Below are 24,046 nucleotides of genomic sequence, written 5' to 3'. Positions count from 1 at the left end.
TTCAGAGATCTGGACAATTAGCTTTGCTCCGATGGCCCAGAGGTGGCTCGAGGGGCTTCTGTCACTGTTGCTACTGCTGACATTCACTCACTCTCAGTAGGGAAGCCCCCCGTCCAGCTCAGTTTACAACCCGGCCCCCAGCTCTCGTCCTCCTGGCCACGCGGTGGGCTCAGACCCCGTTAGAGACGGCGAGACCCAAGGGGACTCGGGCAGGAAGAAGCCTGTTGTGGGGTAGCTGCCACTGAGGCGGAGAAAGGAGGCACATGCCGCTCAGCTCAGCTGCCTGGCAAGCGCACAGCTGAGCCAGGACACCAGCCAACAGTCGGGAAAATTCTCTTCGGATCTCACTTACGGTCTGAGACAGAAAGGAGGGAAAGGGCGGATCAGAACGGCAGCAGGGGGCGACCTGGGAGGAGAGACCAACCGAAGGCCGGATGGTGAGGTCCAGGAGCAGGAGGCACAGCGGCCTCGGACCGTCCTTCCCTCCGCACGGACACGGCGGTGTGTGTCGGATGAGGATTTATGGGCTGCGAGGACCAATGGGGGACCTCCGTGTACCTGTGTTCCTTTAAAGATGACGACAGCCCAGGCCCTGGGACAGATGACTGGTGCCAACTTGGTGCAGAGACCACCACAGTGCCAGCCCCAAGATGGGTGAACAGGAGGAACAAGATCTTCGGGTGCAAGGGGAGCAGAGCTGGATGGTAACGGTCCCACCCAGGGGACCAGCTGGGCCAGCCTGTGACCCCACACGCCCCACAAACACTGCCACCAGCTCTCATATGCACCCACCCTTCCCGAGTACAGCGGCCAGGACAGCAGGGGCTGGAACACGCGTGTGCGGAATGAATAAGTGACTGCCCAGGCCCTCCCTGGGCAGACAGCTGCGCCTGGCAAGCGCACGGAGACCACCGAGCCGGAGTTCCACGGAACCTGGGGAAAGCTGCTCTCCGAAGAGCAAGAGGATGTCAGCCGTTAGCAGAACACGCTTCCCATCCGCTCCTGAAAAGCAGAACTCGCGACTGCTGATGCGCTGAATTATTTATGCCACCTGGCTGGGGACTCCCGCCTTTCAACAGTCACTCTTCCTTCCCGCCTGGCCCGGCCCGGGAGCTGAGGACGTGGGAAGTGGAGGGAAGCCCAGGCAGTTTCTCAGGAAGGATGAGGCCTGGCTGTGGGAACCCCGGCCCGCAGGCGGACGGGCGGACGGGCCCTCTCCCCTCCCTGCCCAGGGCTCCAGGCTGCCGCAGGCCCTTCAAATCCCGCACAGCCTGGCCGGCTTGTAGCAGCAGAAAGTCACTGCTCGCAGTTCTGCAGGCTGCGGGGTCCAAGGTCGGGGCCCAGCAGGTTTGGCCGCGAACACGCTCCCTCGGGCCCTTTTCACTATGGCACCGATGCCCGATGCCCGATGCCCTCCTGGCTCCACCCTCGTGACTAATCACCCCCTGAGGGCCCCCCAATACCAGCACAGGAATGTTGGGGGGACACGAACATTCAGTCCACAGCAAACGGCCTCGCGTCAGATCAGAGTCACCGTTCACAGTGTTTCTCCCACGGGGACAGCCAGGGAAAACCAAATCTCAGAGTGTGGGACGAGACTCCCCGATTCAGGCGGGTGTCGGTTTAGCAGATGCTTGGGACGTTCTTTGAGCACCTCCTCCGCGCCAGGTGCAGCTCCAGGCCACCTGTGGGCAAGTTGGCACCGTGACAATCGCACATTCCACCCTCCCAACAAGCACCCGAGGTGGGGCCACCACGCCCGCCAGGGCTGGAGTGGCAGCGCCGTCACGCCCTGAGGGCACAGTCTGTGTCCCGTGCATCCTCGTAGTAAATTTTAGAAATGTTGAGTCGGGGAGTTTATGAAAACTTGGAGAACAGCTGTAACAAAATATTAAGAAAAAAACAAGCAGAACAGAAAATTGTACAGAGTATGGTATCAACTTAGGTTTTGAAAATAATGTTGAGAATGTGAATGTCAACGAGGCAAAGGGCAGGAACCGGGGAAGTTAACAGCTGGTGACCGGTGATCTCTGGGTAGTGAGCTGTGGGTCATGTTACATGGGGGGTGGGAGGGGGCTTGAAGGCGGCCCCTCTGCCGTCCGGGCCAGGAAGAGTGCCCCGTGCTCTGCAGGCTAGGGTGACGACAAGGTGACTCTGTCTCCCGCACACACACACCCCCACGCAGCCCCAGCAGCAGCCGGGAAGCCACATGTCAAGCGGGTGACACTTGGCCACGTGGAAGTGCAGCGCCCGGGGGCCTGTGGGGCTGGACGCCCACACCTCGTCGGTGGGTCCCATCACGCCATCGGCAAGCACCACCCTGCCCTTGCTTTTCAACTTTATTTGCCTGCAGTTCTGAGAAAAACAGGCAGATCACTTGGAGAGGAAGTTCGGGTCTTTCCCCATGGGAAGGAAACGCCAGTCTTTGCGGAGGCCTTGCCTTCTCTCCCCTGCCCGCCCACCCGTGACCTGCAGAAAGCCACGCTGATGTCTCTCGGTGTGTCTGTCAATATCAGAGGGCCGAGCTGTGGGCTGTGGGCAGGGCCGGAGTGATGTCTCTCTGTTCCAGAATGTTGCTAAATCTAGACTTGAATAAGATATATATGATACGTAGCAGGTAGACACATTTTAAAAACAAACAACCAAATAGCAGCACCCAGGCGCTATTAGGAAGTCCTGCCCGATTGGAGCCGAAATGACCTAACCTCCAGTTGAAGAGGGCAGAAAGGAGTCTGGAATGGCAGGAGCTTCCCTGACAGCCTGGATGATGCTGGGAGTTTTCCCGAGAGCCACCTGTATCTTGTAACTCAAATCCACCAAGCAAGCGTGAACCGAAGCCCGGTGACAAGCCAGCTTGTTTCTGGGTACGAGCAGATAGCAGCGAGCACAGCAGATGAGGCCCCTGCTCTCATGGAAGTCAAAGTTCAGTGGGGACAGTTAACCAATAAACAAGCACGAATATACCTTCAGACAGTGACGAACACTACGCATCAACTAAAACCAGGTGACGTGGCAGAGAGGACAGTGTCTGCGTCCCGATTTTCCTGTGCCAGGGTGTACTCTTGTCTTACTGCAACTGCCACGAGATGGTTGGGGGATTTCAACTGAAGCAATCTGTAGGTCCCCAAAGTGGTCTCCTGATGTGCAGCTGCAGAGTCACGCAGCTTTCTGTCCCACCCACTGCCCCCAGCGGCCCCGCCTCCCAGTGAATGAAGCGGGCCTGGCTGGCTGCCCCGGCCCACAGTGGCCGCGGTGGCTGCAGGTTCTTATCAATGAGATCGACAGGGTGTCTGCCGGGATGAGTCAGGACAAGGTCCTGTGACTGCCGCCCGGCCAGCATGCCGGAGGTCACCCTGCAGAAGTGGCTGGCCTTGGCGGCAGGAAACTTTCTGGGGCAAGTAAATGGCTCTAGGCTTTGGAGAGCTCCGAAGCCGCCCTGGGACTGACGTTCTGTTTCCCTGTTTCGCCGCAGGGCAGTTTGTTCCTGGAAAAGGCTGCCGGGCGCCCGTGGCCACGGTACAGGGGTTGGCTGCATGAAACCTCCTCCTGGTGTCTCCTGCTGCCTCTCTTTATTCTTGTTTGGGGGGCAGCCAAAACGTCGATCTGTTCGCCCCTTTCTCAGGACATGATCGGGCAGAAGGATGCAGAGCTCTTCCAGGCTGGTGCTTTATTTTAGTCTGTTTATTTGCAGATGGATCAATGCCTGGAGGGGAACACAGCCCCTGACCTGGGCTGGCTGTCGCTGTGCCTCTCTGCAGGGGTGTGCAGGGGTTTGCCCCCTCCCGGGGCAGCCCTACTCAGAGGAAAGGGAACGGCCTGAAGGCTGGAACTTTCCAGGGCAGGTTCTACCAACACCTCCACCAGGGATTCTTTGCCGGGGAGCCAGGGATCGGTTTCATGGAAGACAATTTTTCCATGGACGGGGCAGGGATGGTTTGGGGATGATTCAAGCACATTACACTTATTGTGTAGTCAAATCTCTCTGCTAACGATAATCTGTATTTGCAGCCGCTCCCCAGCGCTAGCATCACCGCCTCAGCTCCACCTCAGATCATGGGGCATTAGGTTCTCATAAGGAGTGTGCAGCCTAGAGCCTTCCATGCACAGTTTACAGAAGGGTTGACGCCATCCCCCACTGCGTTCTCTCCAGCACACCCCCCACCCAAACCATGCTTGTCCGAAGTCGCCAAAGCCCTCACGCTTCCCGACTTCCATGACAGACTCTCAGGGCCCCTCTCGCGTGGCCTTGTCTTGTCTAATTCAGTCGATCACTCCCCCTCTGTGGACTCCTTCCCTCCACAGCCCCTGCTGTGCGTCTGCTCACCCTGCCCTCTCTCCCCTCCCTCAGGTGTGGTCAGGCGGGGCACGTGCCTCTCTGTCCACGCTCCTCCCAGGCGCCCTCATCCAGACGACGTCTTTTACCGTAGCATCCTCTAGACACCAAGGAAGCCCAGATGGATAGCCCTAAGCTCTACATGTCCCCAGGAGGTTTCACAAGCACCTCAAACTTTCCAAACGCAGAACAGAACTCCTGACTTTTCCCCTCCACATCTGCTCTGCTGTCCATCCTCCCCCGAGGAGCAAGGATGCCACCGCGTTATCCCGGCGCTCACACTAAAGAACTGGGCGAACCTCTGACTCCTCTTTCCCTCACACCCACACCTGATCGTCAACACCTCCGTTTATCCTGTCTGCGTCCCACCCCTTCCCCCTGCTCAGCCCTTCGCCAGCCTCCACCCACGGCCTCCACCCAGGCCTCCTTGCCTCCACGCCAGGTAACAGCCAGAATGATGGGTTTGAGGCTGAAATAGGACTGCGTCCCTCCTATGGTAAGTCTTATACTTAGCATAAACCCAAAGTTGCTCCATGCCTGCCCCTCTGTCCCCTGCCACAGGCCCCTCTGCTCCAACCAAACCTCCTCTCAGCCTCCAAGCAGGTTGTCACCCCAGGGCCCTACCCCTGCCACCCACTGCCTGGAAGGTGTGGGATCAGACGCATCCCTCGCATCACTAAGGCCTCCTCTCAGAGGGCCCTCCCCTGATCCCAGATCTAAAACAGCACCCCCGTCCCCAGGACATCCCCCTTTCCCAGCTCTGGTTTTCCCAGAGCACTTAGTATTATCTGAAATGAGAACAATCTGTTTGCTCGTTGCTCTCCCTATGAGAGAGGAAACCCCACGAAGGCAGGAGGCCTGTCGGTCTGCTCACTGCTGAGTTGCTAGAGCTTGCAAGGACCTCTTCCCCACCCGCCGAGCACCCCTTGACCTCAGCTCTTGTCTGATCCCTTCTACGCAGCTCTTCACCTGGCTGGAGGTAGCTTTCAGAAAACCAAATCACATCTGCATTCCGGTGCTTTCAGCCTCTGTAACTTTGCACATGCTGTTCCCTCTGCCTGTGTTTCTGGTTTTCCTTCAAGGCCTGGCTCACTACTGCCCCCTTACGAAGGCTTCCCTGAGGCCCCCGTCTGCCTGTGCTCTTAGAACACCTCCATGAGCACTCCCGGCATTGCTGGAGATTATGTTACAAAGAGGTTCTGGGGGTGGGGGTGCGAAGCTAACACAGGAAGGAGGCCCAGGAGGGAGGGAAGCAGAAGGGAGAGTGTGAAATCGGTGTGGGATCGAATCACCCAGACAACGAAGCCATCAGAGAAAACACCAACAGAATGCTCTTGCCTAGTTAAAGCCCCTGGAAACCACCCTGTCACCATTGCTTCTAACAGCGACGACGATGCAATGCGTGTGCCCATGTGCGTGTATGTGTGAATGGTGCGTGTGTGTGTGCGAGTGTGTATGTGCAGTGTGTACATGCACGCATGTGCAAGTGTCTGTGTACAGCTTCTGTCCGCAAGCCTTCCCCGCACAGCATCTTGCTCCCTGCTCCCTCCCTGCACCCCAAGAGCCGCCAGCCTGGCCCAGAGCCCTTGAGACAACCCGCCGGCTGCCTGCCCGACCCCAGCACCAGCACGGCCACCTCAGTCACCCACTCTTCAGGCTCAATGCTTCCAGATAAAATTGTCACCATCCTGGCCATGGTGAGTCTCTTGAGGGGATCTTTCAGGACGCTCTTCGTGGTCCAGACCCGCTGCTGGGGGCTGTAAGGTCAGGGGTGGCCAGAGAGCCTCAGGGGACCCAGCCGTCGAGGGCTCAAGTCCAGCTTGCTCCCCACGCCTACACTGTGCCCCCAGGTGGGGACATCTGCTGCCCCGGGGACTGCACACTTTCTTCTGAGCCCCACGAAGGCACCGCAGCCTGGGACCCCCCCATTCTGGGGCTGCCGTGTGGGTCGTGGAGGAATCGCTTCCTCGTCCAGGCCTCACCCTCCTCAGCTATTTAACAAAGGCAGGCGCAGGGGGCCGGGGCACAGGGCTCAACTCATTTCCAAAGTCTCAAAGGTCTGCCTCGAGTAACCCCGAGGTCTCCAGCCCTGCACATTGAACCCCTCCCAAAGTCGACCCTTCCCCCACCAGCCCGGGGAGCCCATCAATCACAGCAAGATCAATCCCGGATGCTCCTGGCGCTAATTAGAGAGAAAGCTGCTTCCCAGACAGCGGAGGCGAGGAATGATGCAGGCGCTGGAGCAGGGCGCCCAGGCAGCTCCCGGGAGGGCGCCCGCAGCCCGCACCCTGCTCCCCGCGGCGCCTCCCGCCTGCCCTCCCTAACTCTGGCTCCCAGCGACAGATGAGGCCTGATTGACAGGAGCGCTGGAATTTATCAATGGCTTGTTCTCTCCAGAAACAGCTTTCATTGATCACGTCTGTTTCTAGCCTTCTGTTCCTGAGAATTCCCACGGGGACCAAGATTCACTTGCGCTACCTTGTGGATAAAAATAGAAACATCCCCGGTATACAACATTTCCCTTTCATTCCCGCCAGCAAATGCCCTCCAGCCCAGTGGCGGGGGAGCACCCCACCCCTCCCCACCTTAGCGGGGAGGAGAGGGCGAGAGATTCTCCAGGCCTTTGTACTCTCTAGATAGAAGTCAATGATTCTGAAAGCATGTACGCCGGGTTTCCAACCACGCACAAACATGTGTGTACATGGGTGAGCTCCAGAGGAAACATGGGCACTGTGCTACAGAGATGGAATCATAGTGGATGCTTTTTCTTCTTTAAATGCTCTCTAATGAGATAATACTGTTTTATGAGAACTAAAATATGGTGGGAATGTTGGGCGGGGAATCGAAGGGTGCAAGGTCCAAGAGCACAGGCTGTCATGGTTGCTGGTGGGCAGCAATGTGGGTGACTAAACGAAGTTAGCAGCTTGATGCAATTTAATATGAGGGGGCCGTATCCCCCTCCCTCTATCTGGACATGGCCTTGGACCAGAAGTAGAAGGAGACAGGTCAAGGCGACTCAGTCTTAACTACTAACTCTCCACTGATACCAGTGGAAGCCATGAGGCCCGAGTGTGAAGTCTAGCCCAAAGACTGCGTGCCCTGGACAAGAAATCCACCCATGTACCAGTGTTCAGGCTGTGCACTGCCCAAGAATGCATTGTCTTGGGGAGGGGGGCCGTTTATACTGCAGACATACACCAACTTATCTGAGAGTGTGTGGGTGGGGACAGAGGTTCCTGGCCCCCGGGCTGCGGCCAGCCGGCAGCAGCAGATGAAGAGGACCCTCCTGCATAAACCCACCTGGCAAACTCTTTAGCATATGAGGCAGCATACAGAGATGGGGCTCAACTCTGATTACAACAAAGACCAGTTGGGAGGCATGGCCAAGGAGCCAGGTAGGGGCAGGGGACGCACACTTGGGGGAGTCCTAGGGGCTGGGGACTCTTGCAGCAGGCAGGCCAGGGCCATAAGATACCCAGGGGGAAGGGAGGGAATGAGGAATCTGACCAGATATCAAGGGTGGGAGATTTTCTGCTAAAACCTTGACCCAGAAGGATTCTTGCTAAAACTGGAGAGAGTGGGCCAAGGACGGAGCCCAAGGTGGGCCAAGAAGAGCCTTTGCCAGAGACTCTGGGTCTGGGGGAGCTGCAGGCTCCCCTCAGCCAGCAGGGAGCGGGGTGGCATTTACACCCACTCCACTTCGCAGCTCAGTGCCTCTGGGGAGCCTGGCCCACTGCCCCCAGTCCCCCATCCCAGGGCCAGCTCTGTCTGAGCAGTGACAACCCCTCACACCTGGCACTTGTCAGTTTCTATGTCCCCCAAATGGGTCCTGATGGGCAGCCGCATGGGGGAGGATTCACCCAGGACTTGCCCTGCGAAGAGCACACAGGGCTTTCTAGAATGACCTGTGCAGCCTTACGGTGACCCCCCTGGAAGGGGCACATGGTGGGCCCTGGAGTGCACTGCATAGGGACAAGAGGTCACAGCTGTGGGCACACAACCTACTCGCAGAACCCGATTTCCTTCACACAGCCCTCCATATGCTCTGTTCACCCAAACTAACTACAAATAGCAATGACGAGAAGCTCCCCTGAAATGCCCCTTCCCCGCTTTAGTCGTGTTCCCGAAACACAATTCCTTTCCCTCCTGCTGGATGCCCGGCAGGGGGACGTGGGTGAGGGTCCAGCTCCCGGGACCGGTGCTGCTGGGGGCTCCTCTGCTGACGCCAGCTGGAGGCAGCGCTCCGAGGCGTCCTGCCGCTCCCCTCCACGCGGGGAGGCAGAAGCCAGCGGAGGCTGATTACTATTCCCGGGGGACTGCGCCTGCTTTTTATTTATGCGTTTACTGGGAAGCTCTTTATTTACATTGCTGTAATTTGCATTTCCCACAGGTTCCTTCCTTCCCCATCTCCCCGCCTTCTCCACGTTGCTAAACCCGAGTTCCCCAGTTGCTCCGGAACTCCAGCGGCGCATGCGCTCTCCTGCGGGTGCCTGCTAAGGATTCCCCGTGGCCGCCGGGAAAGCGCCGCAAGAGCAGGTGGACATTTCTGTGCAAATGCCGCGCTCTTGACACCCGGTGTAGAGATGTCCAGCTGCCCCAGGGCAGCTCTTTAAAGACAACCATTCTCAGAAAGCAGCTCTGGCCGTCTGAGCCCAGCTTCCTGGTGACCGGGGAAGGACAGGCCATCGGGTTCTGGAACCCGAGTGGCCTGTAGAGGCAGCCACACAAGTGCAACAATTAATATCGCCTTTGATTTGGGTGACACCTGCAGCCACCTTCCCGCCCCTCCCGCCTTCCCAGGCTCCCAGGCAGGTGACCAGCTGGGAGGATGACACTCTCTGCCTCTCACTCCTGCCAGTCCAGGCTGGCCACCCTGCTGAGAAACCCCCAGACAAGGCGGATTCCGGCCCTCACTCTCCCCCTTCACACTGCCCGGGACTCCTGCCTGGCCTCGCCCCTTCAGCGCGGGAGCGGCCACCTCACTGTCACCGTGAGGGCACAGCCAAGACATGCCACGGCTCAAAACCCTTTCTTGGCACCCCTAGACCCAACACATGCACAAAAACATTTTCCTCCTGCCCTCCTTCACTTCATAAGCCCATTTTCCACCGAAATGAAACAATCAACGATGCGAACATCAAATACTCCGCATGGAGCCCCCGGACTCCCACCGCCTGCTTCACTTGTCTTTATCGCGCTGTCACTGCCTAACTCGCTACGTAAGATTTTATGTATTTCTCGTATTCTCTGTCCCCCCCCCGCCCCCCCTGCCAACTATAGTGTCAGCTCTCCATGGGGGGGATTTTTGTCTGCTTTGTTCACTGCTTCGAAACAAACAGGGCCTGGCACACAGTAGGGGCTCAAAACCCATGTGTCGAATGAATGAAGGAAGGAACAGACAGACAAGGAGCAGTAACGTTTGTTCAGTGGTCCCAGCGTTTCCTCTCTTCACACGCGCCATCTCAGTCCATGCCCGTGGCAGTGCTACAAAGCGGGCGCTATCGTTAACCTCATTTCACACATTCGAGAGAGTTCCATGAATTCCCAAGGTCACAGAAGCTGGATGGGCGCGGTTTTGTCCAGCACGAGTCCTGCACACGGTGGGCTGAAGGCAGGGCCTGGCTCGACGGGCCACTACGCCCAAGCTGAATACGATGTCACCGTCTGCTCCCCTGGCAGGGCCCTGCGCTCACCCTGCCTGCCCTTCACTGCCCGCCTGCCAAATGCCCCCTCCTCGGGACACTCTTCCGAACCCTTATGGTGGGGCCCTGGGCTTTTTATCGTTTTTATTAGCCTTTATCACATTCACACCTGCCTCCTACTACTAGATGGAAGTTCTTGAGACACAGCGCATGGACCTGGACCCCGGCCCCGAGCACGTGCAGCATCTTACGAATATCGAATGTGTAATAAGCACTTGTTAAACAAAGGGAGAGAAAGCAAATAGCTTTAAAATCATTTTGTCTGTGTCTCGTCATGTGTCTGTGGCACGTGTGTTGCCCTTAACTCTAAAGCACCACTTTCTTCCTCCCGACTTATCTAGTTCCCGTGAACCAGCCCAGAATATTCCAAGACTGAAAGGCAGAGGAAGAGGGAGGGGAGTTCGTGCTCACGGCAGCATTACAAAGTAGCGCTGGGGCTAACCGTCCTCCAAAGAAAATGCTCCCGCAGCCTTCGCGCCGGGGTAGCGCACACACCCACGCTGGCGGGAAACGGAGGCCAGAGAAGGAAGGGGACTGCCACCCAGCCCAAGGCCCTCGTTTTTCAGACGAGGAAACCGAGAATGACGCGTAGGATCAGGATGGACATCTAGATGCCCCGTTAATTCCTCTTGTGTTCTTCCCACCACATCTCCCTGAGGTGTTTACTAGAAAATTATTATTTAATTATTACGAATGCAGTTGTTGTCATCACCGTCATCATCATCTTCCCAATGTTCGTGCCAATGGAAAAGCCCAACCCCTTCGGTCCCTAAAGCAGTAAGAAAGCACTGGCAACCCCCAAAGCCAGATGGATACTAGAATTTTTAAAAACTGGGTGGGGCAACCAAGATCCTCAGGGTTCGGATGGACTTGGCTGTGATTGAAGTCTGCACCTGAATAAGCTGAACTTCGCGTCTCGGGGAAGGGGAAGGACGTGGGCTCGAAGGCAAGTGGAAACCCAGCCGTCCTGAGCAGGAGCGGCAGAGCCACTGCGGCAGGCAGGGCTGGACCCGGAGCGCAGAGTCGGACAAAAGAAACCTGGAATGGGGAGACTGAGGCATGAGGATCGTTTGAGCCCAGGAGTTGGAGGCTGCAGTGAGCTATGATGACGCCACTGCACTCCAGCCTGGGTGACAGAGCAAGACCCTGTCTCAAAAAAGAAATGAGACCTGGTGCAGCATTTACCCACTTAAGGCACAGAGCTGTTCTCCAACCAGGCTGTGAGCTTCCAGATGTCTCCACCTTTGCTGTCCCTCTGCCCTTCCCACACCCCGTGCCTGGTGGCTTCTCCAGCCTTCAATATCCAGGTGAACTGTGCCCTCCTCTGTGAAGCCCCCCAGCCCTGGCTGAGGAGGGGAACCCATTGTGCCCCCCACGATGCCTGTCCCTCCTCTGGGGAGGGTGTTAGCAGAGGGCACAGCCAGGGGGTATTAAAACAACCGCTGCCACCACCTACGCACCAACTACCACATGCTGCGCACTTAACACACATTGTTCTGAGCCTGCGCCTTGTCGCCTGCCAGGTAGGTGGAATCATCCCCACTTCATGGAAGACAAAACTGAAGCTCAGAGAGATGAAGCAGCCGCCCAGAGCCTTGGCCAGCGGCAAGGCGGGGTCCGGGGCACCAGCTTTGCCTGAATTCCAGGCCCAAGGTCCGTCCAGGCGGCCCGTCCAGACCATGACCTCAGGAGGCAGGGCTCTGCCAACAGGTCGGGCACGTGGCCCTCAGAGCCTGACCCGCTCAGCGGGGGCTCCCGCAGGCTCAGGCCTCCCCACGTGGAACCGCAACTCCCTGTTTACTCCAGCCCAGACCCTGAATGTTGCAAATCTTTGTTGAATGAACGAATGAATGAACAAATGAAGGAAACAAACAGAATGAAGCCCCAGAGGCGGCGGCTGGGCTTTTCCCCTCCGCCATAGGCCGGAGGGGCGACCGCGGCTCTGTCCCCGGCCCCGGGCTGGCCGCGCAGCCCCGCGTGGGCTCGAGCGCGGGCGCGGGCAGCTGCGGGGCCATCTGCTGCGCGGGCGGTGCGGCTCCGCGTCTGTTTACAAACCGGCTGCCAGCCCGGGGACAGGGACGCGCTGCGCCCCCAGGCGGCGGCGCCCGCGGGAGGAAGGACCGGGACGGACCGCACCGAGACCCGCACAGGCCTCCCCGCCCCCTGCAGCCGCCTCTGCCAGGCCGCGACCCCACAGGAGGACCCGCGCGGCCAGGAGGCAGTGAGGGGCGCCCACTGCGGCCCCCGAGACCCCCCGCGGCTGCAGTATCCCTGCGGGTGACAGGATGGGTCTTAAGCATTTTACAAAATGCCCCTAGAGTCCAACTTCTCGCCCAACTCGGGGGATCCCCCTTTCCGACAGTGGCCAGGTATGGGTGATAAGCTCTAGATTAAAAGCACTCAGAACAAAAAAACTGCATTTTAAAGAGAAGCGTTCTGCTGTAAGTGCATTTCGTGTGTTAACATTTTCGCTGCCATTCCCTGGGCAGACACAGGCCCAGGGCGGGGCCAGAGTTTGGGGAGGGTGGCAGGAGGAGATATAGGAGAATAATCCCCAGTTCTGGTCCCAGGGGTGCTGGCTTCCCGCCGCAGGTAAAGGGTGAGACTCAGGCTCTGGGGGTGCTGGCGGAGAGCGGCTGGTCCCACCAGGGCAGAGCCAGCAGCCCTGCTGCCCTGTCCTCCCTCCCTCAGGCCGCCACTGGGACCTTCCTAGGTCTCCACGCCTGGCTCTTGCTCCCGCTTCCCCTGAGACCCCGCAGTGCCTCGATGGTGCCCCCCGGCCGGGAGCTGGGGGTGCTCCTGCACACTCCCAAAGGGACAGTCGTGGGAAACCCTGACTCGATGCTCTGGTGCCCAGGGGGCTCCTTTCCACACAATTATTGGTCTGTTTGGGTTTTTTTCCCAGACGCAGGGGATCGAGAGGTTACAAAATGCTGACAAAAGGACATCACAGTTTCTGACCACCACGGAGCTCATATTCTAGGAGGAGGACAGAATGGGCAGGAGCCACTGCTAGTCAATGCCCACGTGCTGTGCGCCCAGGGCTACGTTTGGTGTCTCCCTGGCAGCTCATTCAGTAAATACTTACTGCACCGCACACTGCGAGGGACCCTGCGGAAGCAGCAGTGAACAATTCCCGGAAATGAGGAGAGACAATTAAAATAGTCTCGACAATAATACACGTGCCACAGGGAGATGCCTCTTTTAATCCCGATACCAATCCTGGTATCAGCTCTGAACGGTGAATATTACTATCCCCATTTTACAGATAACGGCTCAAAGAGGGGAAACAACTGGCTCAGGATCCCTGGGTTTGGAGCTGGGTGCAAGCCTGTGTTCTGACGGCACCATCTGCCCAGGACAGGGCTTGGACACGGCCCATCCCTCAGCCCCAAGTGGAGCAGCTGGGCTATAGAACCATGTTCCAGTCTGGCCCCACAGCACCATGGATGGTGACAATTCCTTGCCGGGGCTAAGGTAGAGAGCCCTGTTTTTAAAAATCCAAACCAGTAAAAGTGGGAACAGACACGTTGACTAGGAGCCATCATCTGACAATCCCATCGGGCAGAAGCACAGGTGCGTCTGGGCCACCCCGGAGTCTGGGTGAGTCTTCCTCATTCAGCATACCCTGAAAGACGGTCCCACCCTGGAGAACTCCAAGCCCCAATCAGGGAGATGGAAATGCCCCCTAGACGGGGCAAGGGCTGGGAGGGCCCTGTCCAGGGTGCTGTGAAAGTACAGAGGGTTAAACATCCACTCTCCTCTTCTGGGAGAGGGGCCCGGGCAGGGCAAGCCCATAAAACCTACTTTGCCAGAGATGGAGGAGGAGGAGGGGGCTGGGCAGCAGACAGAAGGGGTGGCGGACGCTATCGCAGCGGTGCCAGGACTTCCACCTGAGTCAGCGCCTGCGTCAGGCGAGGACAGACCAGGATTAGCTGCTGCTGCTCTTAGCTTCCCACTGTGTCCCTTGGCCGCGCTCCTCCCTCAGAAGAGCAGGCAGAAGAAACCGTCTCGGGGTGAAATCAGGACAGCAGCGGGCTAGTACATCCCAGGGAAAGTGATCTGAAGAGAGAGAATTTCACGGGACAGACAGGCTGGGAAAACCAGGATGCTTGGAGAAGCCAGACCAGGCAGCAGACAGCAAGCAAGACCCAATCTGGAAGAGGGACGGGCGGGAGAAGCTGCCCATCCTGCTCCGGGCTATCTGGGCCCAGCACAGGGGAGGTGGGCCGCGAAGAGGGACCAGACTAACGAACCCCAGGAAGTCCGGGGAGCCAAGGCGAGAGGGGAAACAGAGCCGCGGGCTTCTCAAAAGACCCAGGGGCCAACCGGGACATGTGATCTCTAAACCGAATCCTTATAAACAGAGTCAGACCTCCCCCTAGGTTGACGCCTTGAGCTGCATGTTCCTTCATTTAGCCCCAACCGGCCCCCGAACCCCTAGTAAGACGTTATACGTCAGAAGTGCAGATGCTGACACCTCCAGCCCCGTGAGCTGTCTCAGCAGGCATTTCATCAACACCGTCCCTCCTCTGCCTGCCGGGCAAGCACAGGACTGACCGCCTGACGACATGCACTGTAGGCACAGAGTTTCTAGCTAAAGCAAATTATCCGCATCCTTGAAAAGAGCAAAGAATCCCACAATAATAAACATAATTACCCTCCAATGTGACCTGTTTTTAGAGTTTCATTTATTTTACGGAACTCTTTTTTAAACACCGTGACATAAAGAGCTATGTGCTTGTGGAAACCGTTCCCTCTTCTCCCCGAGCACGGAGGCAGCCCGCGCCTCCCAGCGTCCTCAGTAGTCAGTGGCCACGCGACTGAGTCCTAACCAATGGGAAGTGAGTGGAAGTGAGTGTCCCTTCCAGGCCTAGTCCTGCAATTCTCCCACAGGTGACCGTCTGTTCCCTGCCTCATGCTCTGGCTGGAGGTGAAGGACTCCAGCACCTGGAGATGGAGGATGGAGCGGCCCGGGCTTCCGAATCCCCACATGGGAGGCCGCCTACAGCTGACCCCTGTGGGACTCCTGTATGGGCAAGAAACACATGTAAACCCTATTAAGCCACTGAGACCGTGGCATTTATCTATTACGGCATCCCGTATCAGCCTAACACAAGCACTGCTATGTGCTTAGCACCTGGCAAGCGCGGCTGGGGTGGGGTATGCACGGGTAAATGTCAAATTGGAATATATGGGGAGGTCCCTTTGGATCATTAACATTCCATGACTCTAAATTTGTAAAATACTTTGGGGGTTGTTAACTATGTCTGACATAGTGAAACATTATTTATCTTAGATGTGGACCAGGCAATAAGACATTTCTTCAAAGGTAATGTTTCCCCAGGTGAGAAGTCCACCCCCTGCCCGTGCCGCTCCTCTTCCTGCTGTGGGCTGACGGGGTAGAGGTGGCAGGTGGTTCGCCCACTGTCTGTCTCCTCTTCTTCCTGGGCCCCACTGCCCAGCTCCCCTGCAGCTGCGTGGCCACGTGGCTGGTCCCAGGAACGGGAGAGGACTCTGCCACTTGCAACACAAGGCGTTTGAGAAATGGACATGCCTCTCCACACTCTGCCCTACCTGCCAAGATGCTGATGACAGTGACAGCAGACATGGGGCAGACTTGGGCTCCTCCCATGATGCAGGAGAGCCTCCACGAAGTCAGAACGCAGGACCGCCATGGGGCTAAGGCACTGAGCCCGTGGGGTCTGTTTGTTACTGCGGCTGTACCTGTGTGAGCTGACTGATACGCTCACGTGACCGCATCGTGAGTGAGCGCCGTGTGTCTGCCTGCTGTTCGTCTGCCACGCCTGCTGCATTCTGAGCTCCTTGGGGTCCAGAGTCAAGTTTGACTTCCCCTGGTGTCCTCAGTGCTCAATTCAACAGCAGTTTGTTGATTTGGAAAAAAATGTGGCACCTTGAACAGCCTTTCCTGGCCTGTCTGTTCTTTGTGGCCCTTGGAGTGGGAGCCTGAGTGCCCAGTGGCTCTCCCCACTCTGCCAGGAGCGGCCCTTCCCATCCGTCATCTCGGATTGTTGGAGACAAAGGGCCCTCGTGACCACCTCAGCCTGAGGCCACTGGGGTGGGGGGGATTGGAGGCGCGTGGGGTGGCTGTGGCTGTCACCATGATGGAGTGAGGGCCACTCTTGGCACATGGTGGGTGGGGGCTGGGCAAGCTGAACATCTCCCCGTTTACAGCAGTCCCCATGCAGTCCCCACCACGCAGGGCTGTCCTGCCCGAATGCCATCAGTGCCCTGACTTTGATGTTTGTGACGCTGACACTTCTCATGTCACTTCCCGCTTCTCCTTGCCTGCCTTGCCCTGCCATCTACTAAATTCCGTCTTTCTTTTCCCTGCCTCTCCCTGCCTTCTTCCTCCCTCCCTCCCTCCCTCGCAAGGACCTGGCTGCTTCCCGCAGCCGGGGATGGTGGCCTGGCAGTGTCCAGGACCCACACACCCGTGTGGACGTGGGCGGCACGGGCTTCTCATCTGCACGCAGACTGCTCACCCTGCCTCTCCCCAGGGGGGCCTCCCCCAGCAAGCGGGCGGCCAGAATCCTACAGGACCTCGGACTCCCATCTCGGTTGTCGCCAACCCCAGCCCAGCTGGGCGCTGCAGCGCTGACACCCACGTGGGCTCCCGTCAGCAAACGGTCCACCCCTGGGCCATGCAGGCTGCTCCCCCCGGCGCCCCAGCACACACACGTGTCCGTGCACTGGCAAGAAGCACAGTCACTTGCGTGAGACACCAGGTGCCCAGCGCACCGGCAGTAACTGACTTCCGCCTCCAGAAAAGACCCCTGCCGGGCAGGATCTCCTCCTGTATCCTCCTCCTGTATCCTCCCGTCTGTCACCCACCCCAGGCTGCTCCTGTCCCGTGGGGCAGTCCTCTCCGTGCTCCGTGTTCAGACCTCGGGGGCCCCCGTGGCGGGGCTAACTCAGAAAAGCGACTGCCCGGCCTTCCGTGTGCCCCACCCACCATCAGCAGAGCTGAAACCAAAGCCACAGTCATTGCCGCCAAGCGTGGCACCTCCGTACAGAAAACGGCCCTGGGTTCCTCCTTAATGGGATAAAGAGTAGAGGCGCCGCTGTCTTCGATGAGGGCAGCAGGTTCTGCTCTGACCTGAAAGCAGAGGCTGAAAGATCTACATTTGTAGGGACCCACTTTGCACCTCAGCCTCGCAGGAGCCCTTGGTTGAAGCAGAGGCAGCCCCCGGCCCGTGTTGCAGAGGAGGAAGCCGGCTCTCCCTCCTTCCCACGCTCCACCCGCGGCACCTCTCCTGCCAGGCTCCCGGGAGTGCCTGCCGGAGCCGTGTCGACAGACCGCAGGGTCACAAGGCCCCAGGCAGGGGGCTGCACCCACAGTTTCTCCTCCTCCACTTCCTCTGATGGCTGTCACAGCGGTCACCTAAGAGCCATCCTCCACAGCCAAGTGCCATCTTCCCCAGCCCAAGGCCGAACATAATGTGCAGTGCCCCCAATTGCCATCAGCGTACTGACATTTCCCAAAGAGTGTTCTAGAAAGGAACACTAAGCAAACAAAGTAGAGGGAATGGGTAGAGCACTGAGGTCGAGGTTTCTCCACTGCGGAACCTCCCAGAGCCTTTAACACACTAATGTGCACTTGGATTTCCAAGAAGCGGTTGTAGCAGACGGTGTACCCCAGGCTCCCTGGCAGGCTCACCTTTGTGACATGAAAGTTCGTGGAAAAACTATCTGAGTCAACGTTGGGAACTTTAACCCTTTCAGAAGGGCCTTGCTATGGACCCAAGGATGGGCAAACACGGACTAAGCTAGTTCATGACTTCCACCCCTCTGCACGTGTCTCCCACGCAGTGTTTCCTAGAAGGATCTTCCGAAGTCGAGTCATGACTTAGGCAGAATCCCTCCTTTTCGGCCTCGCGGCTTCAGCGTCCAGGTACGGGGCCCGGGCGTCCCAGCGACAGAAACGCAGAGGAAAGAGGCTGCTCAGAGCACTGCTGGGGGCCAGGAGCTCTCCGTCTGGGGTCCCCACATCTCCTTTGCTGTTGTCCACTCGTCTGTCCACTCCGGTTTACGTGACTATGGAACATGGATGTTCTCCGTCCACACCCACAAATTCCTGCTAAGAAATTCACTCCAATGTAGGCTCTCAGTACGTTTAGATTTCCTAAGTGGCTCTAAAGGGATGGTTTTGCTAGATTTCACACATGTGGGCAGGCACCAGAAACTCTGAGGATTTAGGCCCTATTTCCTAGTAGGGGGAGAAGCTCAGAGAGGGGCAATTTGGGGTGGTAGTGACAGTGGTTAAAAAGCAATGAAAAGCAATAAAATAAAATAAAATCAAGCAGGTAATGACTGAGCAGACCCTCCCCAAAGCTGGCCGCTAAGCTGCTCACCCTAAAACACGCCAGCACCTCAGTACCGGATCCCAGTGGGAAAAATAGCAGGAAGCCAGTGAGATAAAACTGACTGTAACAGCTGCTCGCACTGACACAGCAATTCACAAAACACTTTCACACGATTCCATTTGAGCTTTGTAACATCCGTCCGTCGTGGGCAAAAGAGAAGGAGCTCCCCATTTTACGGATCGTGAATCCATAACTGGGTGGCTTGTCCGAGACCTCCCAGATTCGCGGCAAAGCAAGGACCAAACAAGTGGGCAAGACCCGTCCAGGAAAGACCGTCGTAAAAGGCAGAGTGAGATGTGCCCTACGATGACAACAGTCCCCAGGACAATGTCCCAAACTCAGACGGTCCAGTAATAACATTCCCCGTTCATCTGAAACAGCGGAGATTTAGTCTTTTCGCTGTAACATACGTGCCAATCAATACCAAAGATGAATTAAACTGTTGAAAATCAATCCCAAAGCCAGTTTTTCTTTCCAGACCAAAAATTTTCATCAATAATAGAGAATTAAAAGACGCCACTAAATTCTGCAATACCTGCATTGCACATAGTTCAATCACAGGTTGTGAAAATAGATGAAGAAGTAAAAACCTTTGCCAAGAAGCTGTTCTGCCGGCCTTGGGCGGACAGAGAGGGACCCGTCCTGAGTGCCAGGATGAAGTGACAGCCCCCGGGGTGGGCCATCCAATCCAGGCAGCCACCAGTGAGCAGCTCCCGGCAGGCGACTGTGCTCTACTGCCCGTTCGGGGGGCCTTGAGTCCAGACAGCAGGTTCAGAAACGCCACCAGGAAACAAGCCAGACACACAGAGAGCACCTGGTGGTCTGCTGGGCTGGCTGGCAGAGGAGAGTTGGGGAAAAATATAAATGGAAACAGATTTGGGAGACATCACAGAACCAGGGATTGCAGACCTTCAGTTGCTAAAGGCTTTTGAGCAGAAAGGTAAGATCTTCAAAGGAACAGTTTTGGGCCTGTTCTTGGCGCAGTGGGAACCTGAGTGTTTTTTTTCAATGTCCCACCTTTGAGTTTGTGGCCCCAGCAACAGGGCTGCTCTGTCCACCCCAGCAGGAGCAGAGGCAAAGGCACCAGGGCAGGCAGGGCCGCAGAAGCTGCTCCTCCTCGCGGCTCCCCGATCTCGGGGGAGCGTCAGGTCAGGCCCAGGTCCCCAGGCCCAGTGTCAGGTCACTGCGATAATGGTGGAGTTTGGCGACGTTGATGATGTAGCCGCAAGATCCGCCCTGCAGTGCTGCCCAGCCCTGCCCAGGGCTACTCTGGCCTCGGCATTCATTCATTAGTCAATCTGTCACTTCCCGGCCACTGGCCGTGTACCAGACACGGTGCCGGATGTGGGGATGAAGAAAGGTGAAGGTGACTGTTGCATCACAGGCCCTGCCCTCGAGATGTGTCTAGCAGAGGCGTCCTTCATCCCAGCCACACATGTCCTCTGAGCATCTGGTATGCAAAGCCAGGCGCCAGGACACCACCACTGCCCCAGGAAGCTACAGGGGGGTGAACCCAAAGTGTTTCAGGGCTCTGGCCCCCAAGGACAGATTGCAGAGTGGAGGCTGCACGCCAGGCCCCGGCGAGGGGACAGTGAAGTTCTAACCGCAGGAGCATCTGGAGGCAGCTGCCTTCCATGAGCAGGATGAGAACACAGCGCTGCGACCCAGGATGCCGGAGGAAGTGGGGCAGGGCCCTGGGAAAAAGTGCTCTGGGGCAACAGAAGCCACGGTGGTGTCCCCACGGGGCAGCGGGCCAGCCCTGTGGGCAGGAGAGGCTCCAGACGGCACCATCCCTGGAGGCTGAGGCACTGGGGAGGGAAGAGGAGGCTGCCCCAGCCCTGCAAAGGTTCCCACGAGGCAGCCGTCTGTCTGGGGTGACGAGCACAGGAACCCTGCGAAGGCTCAAACTCTGAGGAGGAAAGGGCAGGTCCATCCCCAAGCCACGGTTGGTAATTTGAGCCCAGGCCCCTTAATTGATCCTTCCCAGGAAGTAAGCAGACACTGGTCACAGACAGAGAACCCGGGCTTGACTCTGCCCTCCCAGCTGGTCCCTTGACCGTGTCCAAGTCAGCTTCTCCTCCTGCCAGTGGACTCCTCCCAGGGCGGTGGGTTGAGGACAATGTCCCCAGCAACACCAGTGGGTGTTCCTCGTGGTGAGAGCTGACCCTTCCCAGCAAGGTTGCTGATGGGGAAAGACTGTCACCACCCCCACGCTGGACAGCTCACAGAGCACTTGCCGCCACATCCAACATGGCTCCTTGCAGCAATCCTGGGAGGCGGACGGAGGAGGCATTGTTGCTCCCAGTTCACTGATTCAAAAAAGTAAGCAGATCTCAAAGAGATGTTTGTACACCCGCTCACACCAGCGCTATTCACAGTAGGAAAAGGTGGACACAACCCAAGAGTCCCTCGGTAGATGAAAGGATAATCAAAATGTGGAACAGAGACACAGTGGAACTTATCCAGTCTTAAAACGGAAAGGAATTCTGACACACACTGCGACACGGGTGAAGCTCAAAGACATTATTACGCCAAGTGCAACGAGTCAGACACAAAGGGACAAATACTGTACGATTCCACTTAGACGAGGTCCCTAGAATCTGTCAGACGCGTAGAGGCAGAAAGTAGAATGGGAGTTGCCCGGGGCTGGAGGGAGGGAGGAACGAGGGGCTGCTGTTTCGCGGCGCAGAGTGTCGTTCTGCAAGATGACAGCGCTCTGGAGGAGGACGGCGGTGACGGTTGCACAGCAACGTGAATGTGCTACCGAACCGTGTACTCGAAAACGGTTAAGATGGTCAATTTTACAGTGTGTGTATTTTATCATGTTTATAAGTGTTTTTCAGCTTTTTAAATGACTTGAACTCCTGTTTCCTGACAGTCAGGTCACTGACCCGTTACCCCATCGGCGGAGGAGCGACGGCGTCGCGGGACACTGAGAACAGTGCACAGACTGGCGTTGTGCCAGCTGCCGGGAGAGTCTCGCTAGTCGTGTGACCCAAGCCTCCTGCATCTCTCTGAGTTTCAATTTTCCAATCTATGAACCGCCGTGAATGCACAGTAGCGATGGGCAGGGGCCCCCGGCACGGGGCAGACACCCAGTGAGGCCCAGGGGATGGTGAGGAAGGGTCCGGCCATGTCCAGCCAGCGCGGGCATTGATGGCGGCTTCCCCGACCACCTCTGGGCCCACGGTGGACAGGCAGGAGAGTGTCCCCGTGCCCACTGTTACTTTGAATCCCAAGGACGAGAAATCCAGTCCTTGACGAGTAATGATCTGATTCCTCTGTCGGAAGCAGGCAGAGCCGTCTCCAGCTGCCAGGAAGCCCGAGTGGCACATGCGGTGGTGGCTTTGGGTCCCGCTGGCCTCGGCTTGGCCTCTTCTCCCTGTGTGGCCCCGGGCGACCACTCCATTTTTTCAGTCAGAAAATGTGGGCACTCATGGCCCTCCTGGGGCTGGCTGCGGAGTCAGACAGGGGTCTCAGTGAGGAGGTCATCTCCCTTATGTGTGGTCCCAAGCGTTTTGGGTAAGGGATCGCGGCCCCCATGAATGGTTAAACCTCCTCGCGCTCCACACTCCAAGAGGAGAGCGTGGGAGGGAGCCGGTGGCTCCAGGTGGATGCACGAGGGTCAGAGGCCACACTGTGCACCAGGCAGGGCCAGGGGACACAGACCGCAAATCTCCAGGAGGAGGTGGCCTTGAAGGCCCAGTCCTCATTCAGTCACCTTTGGCTGACGCAGCTGGAGTAGCCGAGGAAGGAGCCTATGGCTGTGTTTCCCCCCAGCCCCTCCAGAGCAGGAACCTCCAGCCTCCCCAGGGAGGAGCCCCCATCCTGTCTTCTCAGCTCAGAGAAAGCATCTGGGCGCAGGTTCTGGTCCCCATGGCAACCGCTGCAATCTGTGTCAGCATGAATGTCGTCTGCTGCCGCTGCTGCAGTCACAGGAGGGGGACCCCTCGCACGCTCCTCAGAAGCAGGACCCCGGGGGACTCAAAGGAGAAATGCTAGGCCTGAGAGAAGGCTCCCAGGGTCCCCAGCACTGGCCACCAAACTGGCCCTGGTGGGCAGGTGAGGCTGCAGGTGGGCAGAGGGGAGCCAGCACTGACCCCTTGCAAGGGCCTCGGCACTGACCTTGAGCTCGACCCCAAGCCGCTCCAGACAGCGGTGCGGGAAAAGCTCTCTGGGGACACAGGCTCCGCCACCTCCCCTGGCACCTTGCTCCAGGATTTATTGAGTCTCACCAAGCCTACTCAGAAGACAGACCTATTTTTTTAATTTCATTTGGAAGGATAAAGTAGGGGAAGGAATCCCAGAGGGAAGGGAGAGCTGACATTTACTAAATTTCTCACTATGTGCCCTGAGACTCTGTTGACATTGTCAACTTGGATTGGCACCATGAGCCTACAGAGTGTCATTTGACAGATGAGGAAATGAAGCCCAGAGAGCTCCAGGCACTTGCCCAAGGCCACACAGCTCCTAAACACTGGTGTTGGGACCCAAAGCCAGATCCAGTCTGCCTTTCTGCCCACGTGTTCCCCACTGTCCCACAGGTGTGTCCCTTGAGCTCCAGGGAAGGGGAGGCTCGGGGAAGGAAGAGCAATGGGAGTGTGATGGGGGCGGCCTCACCGGGCCTGAGGGTTGTGACTCCCGTCCTGTGAGTCGTAGGACGACGGAGCACGTGACAGAGCCACCCTCGTGACAGGGCAGAGGCTGGTGTCAGTGGCACTCCAGGGAAGGTCCCCGCAGTTCTTGAGAGCCCATCTGGAGGTTCTTGGCGTGCACAGAACAGCGAGAGAGGAAGAGGGCGTTGGCGCAGCCAGCCAGTCTATTCCAACCAACGTAGGCTGCTGGCCAAGGCAAAGGGACCCGGGGCCACCCCTGGACCACTCTGATGGAGCAGAGAGGTAGCAAGAGTGGAGAAGCAGGGCCCGGTGGACCTTAAGAATGCCCGCCTTCCTGCGGCCTGAGCTCCGCTCCTCCAGTGGAAAGCTGGACATGAAGACACAGGACAGATTTCTAGCCACCTGCTCCCAGGGAGAAAGAGCCTCCTCCTTCCGACGAGAGAAAGTGGGCTCTGCGCAGGAGATGCCAGCGTGCACAGCTCTTGCTCCTCTCCCGGCCTGTCCACGACGGCAAAAGGGGGTATGCGTGTCGGAAGCGGGGACGGGGAGATGACCTCAGTGTGTAGCAATAGGGGGCAAACGAACAAGTATGGGTGCATTGTCGTACATCAAACAATAGAATAAACGCAGCTTTTCAAAGCAATGAAGCAGATCTCTATTTCTGACTTGAGAAATGTCCACGGTGGATAAAGCAAGTTGCAGAACAACACATCTACTATTATCCCATGTTGGTAGAATAAAATCTGTGTATCTGCACATGAGTTTGATTAAGCATCCGTGTAAGAGAGTCTGGAAGTCTACGCCACAGCGACTATGAGTAGCTTCCTCTGGAAGGGGCAGGAGGACTGGAGCCAGGAAGGAGGGGCCAGGAAGACAGGGGAGAGCTTGGTGCACTTTGTAGACGTCTTGGAATTTTGTTACAAAGACCAGGTAACGCTGTTGTAATAAAAAACCAATAAAGGTAAAAAATAAAATGATCACAAAAGTTCCCCAAACACCCCTAACGAG

This window comes from Propithecus coquereli, unplaced genomic scaffold, assembly GCF_000956105.1.
Source record: "Propithecus coquereli isolate 6110/MARCELLA unplaced genomic scaffold, Pcoq_1.0 Scaffold2085, whole genome shotgun sequence".
NCBI classification, from domain to species: Eukaryota; Metazoa; Chordata; class Mammalia; order Primates; family Indriidae; genus Propithecus; species Propithecus coquereli.
This window is presented reverse-complemented; position numbering follows the sequence as displayed.